The sequence below is a fragment of the Zalophus californianus genome, chromosome X, assembly GCF_009762305.2.
Source record: "Zalophus californianus isolate mZalCal1 chromosome X, mZalCal1.pri.v2, whole genome shotgun sequence".
Lineage (NCBI taxonomy): Eukaryota > Metazoa > Chordata > Mammalia > Carnivora > Otariidae > Zalophus > Zalophus californianus.
The window spans coordinates 35,807,921-35,814,758 of NC_045612.1; the positions used below are offsets into that span (position 1 = coordinate 35,807,921).

The 6,838-nt window shown below is 36.4% G+C and overlaps 1 pseudogene; it reads left to right on the plus strand.

Annotated features, from left to right (window-relative positions):
• Nucleotides 1-4,413: 4,413 nt before the first annotated feature.
• Nucleotides 4,414-5,066, plus strand: LOC113930476 (annotated as a pseudogene).
• The last annotated feature ends 1,772 nt before the right edge of the window (nt 5,067-6,838 follow it).

The window sequence follows — 6,838 nt, forward strand, 5'->3', positions numbered from 1 at the left end:
TTTGATCCACTAGCTATGACTTGCTGATCCCTGTTCTAGAGGATGGTAGAAAAACGAGAAAAAAGAAACCTCAGAGTCCCTGAATGTCCACCAGTCAGTCTGGACCACTGGTATCTGGGTTCGTTGTTATATGAGAAATTTCTTTCTTCTGCAAGTCACTCAACTGGGGGAGTCCCTTTGTTATAGCAGCTTTAACTTTATCCTAACCAATATGGTGAGTGATAGAGATTGATTACATAAAGCTTGAATGTGCCAAGAAAAATGCAAATAAAATCATCCAATGTGTCAGCATTTTATTAATAGCTAAATAAACAAACAAATACTGGGCACACACTTGCCACAAGTTCAGGAACTTTTCAAAAATGCTAAAGGGGAAAGCAGCTGCTGGATGTGATCAGTTTTACCAGTTTCTAGAAACCTGAATTATCAGAAAATTTGGGATCACCTTTACTTACATTTGTTAAAGGAATCTAAACCTTCAGCTCTATGGCTGAATTTCAGTTAGCAAATAGTGAGAGGATAGGAAGTGTTTAGGGGAGACAACCTAGGACTCCCACCCTCAACACCTAGATCATATGACAAAAGAAATGGCCTACTTTGCTTCCCTATGTAGCTGTCCTTATTAATGCAAATATGCTAAAAGGCCACATCAACACAAATCTACATACCGTGGGAATCAGTTACACATGGGAGGGATACTTGAGTCTATCCAAATTGTAGATCCTAAATTGTACCTTCCCCACCATGTTTGTTATTCACTCAACCAGTAAGTTGACAGATTCCTAAGCAGGCTTCAAATTCCCTATCAGAACTGATAAATATATGAAGGAAACAGCCTTCCCCTCTTCACTGAGTAGGCCGCTTTGCAGGACAAATCTACCTTCGTGGCATTTGTTCATCATGCATAGTCAATGCTAAATCTAGCCATACTTCTGTCGCACTGAGGAAGCAGATTCAAAACGCATACTCTCAGGTATTGCTCTCAAAGTGTCTATTATAGCAAATCTAGGATGGAGCCCAGAGAGTATATTTTTAAGAAGCAGATGATCATTATGTATCAAATGAGCCACTTATCCATACAGTCAGTTTGGGAAACACTGGTGTAAAAAATTACAGTAAATACACAGTTTGACTCAAGCCTGATCTTTGCATAGGATATTTGTCACAACTTTCCAAAAAGACACACTAATCCATTAATAAATGGCCTTAGAGTAAATTATTAAACCAAATAAAGTGAAAAATGCTTACAATTTTTCTTCCCCAAACCTTCTTTTCCCTATTTACCCATCATTGTTAGATGGACAACTAGCTTCCCATTTCTTCAGGCTTATAAATGTTAACTTTCTCCCCTGCCCTTTCCATGGAAAAGATGTCCTCTTTTTATTAAAGTTTTATTGTTTGGGTACTTTCAACTCCTAGAAAGAAGGGACTATGGTTCTTCTGTCCCTTCATCCTCAATGCCAAGTATAATGTTTATACTTTCAGACATTAGAAACAATGATAATATTTATTTATTTTATTATACATCTGATAAGGGTTAGTATTCAGAATATATAAAGAACAATTACAACTCAATGATAAAATAATACAGAACACAAATTAAAAATGGGCAAAAGAAATAATAGACATTTCTCCAAAGAAAACACACAAATGACCAATAGGCACATGAAAACATGCTCACCATCATTATATACTAGGAAAATGCAAATAAGGACCATAATGAGATACCACTTCACACCTACTAGGGTGGCTATAATAAAAAAACATGAACAATAATAAATGTTGACAAGAATTTGAAGAAATTGGAACACTCATACACTGCTGGTGGAAAGACAAAATAAGGCAGCTGTTGTGGAAAATGGTCTGGCAGTTCCTTAAAAGGTTAACCATAGTTAGCATATGAGCCAGCAATTCTACTCTTAGGTATACATCCAAGAGAAACAAAAACATATCCACAGAAAACTTGTACATGAATGTTCACAGCAGCATTACCTGTAATAGCCCCAAACTGGGAACAGCCCAGATATCCTTTTCTCATTGAAGTATGAATGAGATACAACATTATATTAGTTTTAAGTGTACAACACAGTGGCTCAACATTTGTATACATTGGAAATGATCACGTTAAGTCTATTTACCATCTGTCACCATACAAATTTACATTTTTTCTTGTGATGAGAACTTTTTAAGATTTACTTTCTTAGCAACTTTCACATTTGCAATACAATACTATTGACCATAGTCCCAGTGTTATACATTATATCCCCCTGGCATATGTATTTATAACTAGAAGTTTTTACCTCTTGATCTCCTTTACCCATTTTGTTTATTCCCCAACTCCTAACCCCTCTGGGAGCCACCAATCTTTTCTCTGTATCTAGGAGTTTTATTTTGTTTTGTTTGTTCATTTGTTTTGTTTTTAGGTTCCAGAAAAATGAAATTATATGGTATTTGTCTTTCTCCGCCTGACTTATTTCACTTAGCATAAAACTCTCAAGGTCTATCCATGTGGTTTGCAAATGGCAAGATTTCGTTCTTTTTTTATAGCTGAGTAGTATTCCGTTGTATATATAAATACATCTTCTTTATCCTTTCATCCATTGATGTACATTTAGGTTGTTTCCATATCTTGGCTATTCTAAATAATGCTGCAATGAACATAGGGGTGCATATATCTTTTTGAATTAGTGTTTTTGTTTTCTTAAGATAAAAACTAGTGAGCTATAGTGAGGCTAAGTGATAACTAGCCTACATTCCCTGAGACTACTTCCACAGCTTCCAGATGTGTAGTAAACCTGAAGCCTGAACCCTCAAGTTGAGGCTCCACAGGAAGTTTTTTTTCCCCCACAGGAAGACCAGGGGTGTGTTTCAGTCTATTGTCTGTATAGTGCCCTGTGGGTGGTAGCCTGCCATGAACTCTGTCTCCAATTGGTTCAGACCCATAGAACCCAGAAACACAATCTCCACCATGAGCCAGGCACTCAAGGGGTATCTCCTGTGTGAGCTGCGTGTGCCGGCCAGCTTGAACAGGACCACAGTAGAGCAGGGCGTGAGGGTGGGGTACGCACCTGGCTGGCTTTGGCAGGGTCACGTTGGAGCAGCATGGGGGCAGAAAGAGACTAGGTATCTTTTCCTTTTTTTAAAGATTTTATTTATTTCTTTATTTGGGGGGGGAACGAGTTGGGGGCAGAGGGAGAGGGAGAAGCAGACTCCCGGCTGAGCAGGGAGCCCAACATGGGGATCAATCCCAGGACCCCGGGATTATGACCTGAGCCGAAGGCAGACGCTTAACTGACTAAGCCACCCAGGTGCCCCGGGACCAGATATCTTTTTAATGGATGAATGCTTAGCCACAGTGTGGTATATCCACACTATGGAATACTACTCAGGAGTAAAAAAAAAAAAAAAAAAAGTTACAAACAGCAACTCGGAGGAGTCTCAAAGGCATTATGCTGAGACAAAAGTGTCAAAAGATTACATACAGTATGATTCCATACACTTGACACTTTTAAACAGGCGAAAAAACTATAGTGACAGAAAAGAGATCAGTGGTTGCCAGGAGATGTGTATGGGGTGAGAATGACGATGAAGAGAGAGTACAGAGATTTTTGAGATTCTGTATCCTGATAATGGTGGTGGTTGCATAAATCTATGCATTTATTAAAATCCAAATGGAAAAAAAAATCAATTTTGCTTTATAATAATTTTGAAAATAAAAAATATATTTAAATCAACTAAATGGTTTAGTTGAAAAGGAATTGATTATATAAAACAAGCTCCATTATTAGAATATAAGATTTTATAGTCATGAAAAATTATACCACAGATGTGTGTTGAAAGACAGTAAAAGTTATTCACAATATTTTAAGATTTTAAGAAACTCATCAAATAATATTTTTACTATTATTCCTTTCTTTGTAAAATTATAAGGCAAATGTATGATACATAAACAAAAGGGCTGGAAAAAATAAATCAAGATTTTATTTTATTTTTCTTCATGTAGTCTGTTTCAAACTTATTTCTCTTATTTGTATTTTTGGATTTTTAAATGATGAAAAGGTATTAACTTTTGTAATTTAAAATATAATTTTAATACTGTAAATTGTTAATCAAGGATTCTAACATCTTCTACCAAGTGCAACATTACCTTCCCACTCTATTCCCCAATCTAATTAATTTCCACTAAAAATTCACCTCATCCAGCACTCCCACTAGTGGGTATATATCTGAAGGAAATGAAATCACTGTCCTGAAGAGATACCTGCACTCCTATGTTTACTGCAGAGCTATTAGCAATAACTAAGATATGGAAACAGACTAAATATCTGTTTGTAGATGAATGGATAAAGAAAATGTGGTATATATACACAATGGAATACCATTCAGCTTTTAAAAAAGAAGGAAATCCTCAGCATGGCGCTGTTTATGGTAGAGCTTAGCTTTCAGACCAATCATCTTTTAATACAAATGAAAAAGACTAACAAGATGCATGAAAAGAGAAACACCAAACGAAAGAATGATGAAAAGACTCCACAAGGAGCAGTACCTGCGTATCTACTGGACAGAGAGGGACAGTCCCGAGCTAAAGTCCTTTCCAATATGATTAAACAAAAACGAAAAGAGAAAGCGGGAAAATGGGAAGTTCCTTTACCCGAAGTTCGTGCCCAGGGAGAAACAGAAGTATTAAAAGTGATTCGAACAGGTAAGAGAAAGAAGCATGGAAGAGTATGGTCACTAAAGTCTGCCTTGTTGGAGACGGCTTTACTCGAAAACCACCTAAATATGAAAGATTCATTAGACCAATGGGCTTACGTTTCAAAAAGGCCCATGTAACACATCCTGAATTGAAAGCCACCTTTTGCCTGCCAGTACTTGGTGTAAAAAAGAAGCCTTCATCCCCACTATATACAACTTTGGGTGTTATTACCGAAGGCACTGTAATTGAGGTGAACGTGAGTGAGTTGGGCCTTGTGACACAAGGAGGCAAAGTTATTTGGGGCAAATAGGCCCAGGTTACCAACAACCCTGAAAATGATGGATGCATAAATGCAGTCCTGCTGGTTTGACAGCAGTTTCAGAGAAGTAATTCCTTACAATTACTTAAGACTACACACCGATCAGGAAGACCACCATTACTGTGGTGGTTCTGAATACTACCAAACAGCCTTACGTATCTGCAGTCATCAAGAGAAGTATTTATTCTATTGTAAAAAACATTAAAACAGACATTTATTAAAAAAAAAAAGAAGGAAATCCTGCCATTTGTGACAGGATGGATGAACTCTGAGGGCATTATGCTCAGTGAACGAAGACAAAAAAAGACAAATACTGGTATTCATTGTCAAGTCAAATATGGAATCTATCACTTATATGTGGAATCTAAAGAAGCCCAACTCATAGAAACAGGGTAGACTAGTGGTTACCAGGGGCTGAGAGTGGGAGAAATGGGGAGACTTTGGTCAAACTACAAACTTCCAGTTTATAAGATGAATACATTCTGCAAATCTAATGTACTGCGTGGTGACTATAGTAAACTATGTATTGCATACCTGTAAGTCGCTAAGAGGAAATATCGTAAATGTTTTCTCTCACACACAAGAAGGTAACTATGTGAGGTAATGGAGATGTGTTAAATAATCTGTGGTAACCATTTCACAATATATATGTTTATCAAATCATCACATTGTATACCTTAAACTTACCCAAAGTTATATGTCAATCATACTTCAATAAAGCTGAAAAAATACTTTCTGATTGTCAAAATGGAAGATAAATAAAAAACACAATTTGATTTCTATGTTTTCTAAATTGCCCTGGATTATATTTACTGCTCTACCAAATACCTTGCTTCTATGCCCCAACATATGATTGGGATTCTCCCCTACTCAAAATGTTCTTCATCTCATTTGTCAAAATTTAGGTACGTCCACCTTTCTTCTGTTAACACTCTTACCTTATTCAAACTGGAAAGCAAAACATTTCTGTTTAACATTTTGTTCAAATTCTGTTGTCAGAGATGTAGCCTCTTTGTAGTTGAAAATAATTTGTATTTTAAAGGTATTTGTTAGGGATTATCAATGAAATAAGCTAACTGGGGTAAGGATGCACATCTCTGGATTCAGATGAAACTACCCAAAGTTGCAGCTAAAAATGTCTAGAAGGAGGATGCAGAAGTACCTCTCCCTTTCTCCAATGACAGGGAAAAGGATTAATTGCACAGCAAAACTAAGAGTACTTTAGTAATTCCTGAAACAGAGAGATATTCAGTCTTTTTCTGAAGGGGAAATGGAAGAGCAGTTTTTAGAGCAGAAAAATAGACATCAATGCTTTATAGGATAATGAAATTTCCATAAGGTAGCAAAAGATTGTTACGCAAGTCCTTAACCAAGAGTATCCATTACATACCAAGAACTAGTCTAGATATTAAGGATATTTCCATGAAAAAAAAAAAGCCTGTCTTTGTAGTGCTTACATTCTAATTATGTCAGATTAGGGTTAGAATAATCTGTTAGGCTTTGGTGAGAATATAAAGAAATACAATATTTTAAAAGTTAGGTGTGGATAAAAATTTCTAACACCCATCTCGTTTAGCCCAGCAATCTACTTCAGTGACTCTACCCTACATATCAATTTATATAAGAGTCTAAGGGTATGTTATAGATAGAATTCTAAGATAACCAAGATTCCCACTCTTGGTGTACATGCCTTCTATCACTTTCTCTTGAGTGTGGGCATGATCTGTGAATATAATGGGAATCAATCCTGTGATTGTTATTACAGTTGACCCTTGAACAACACAGGCTTGAACAATGCTAGTACACTTATATGTGAATTGTTT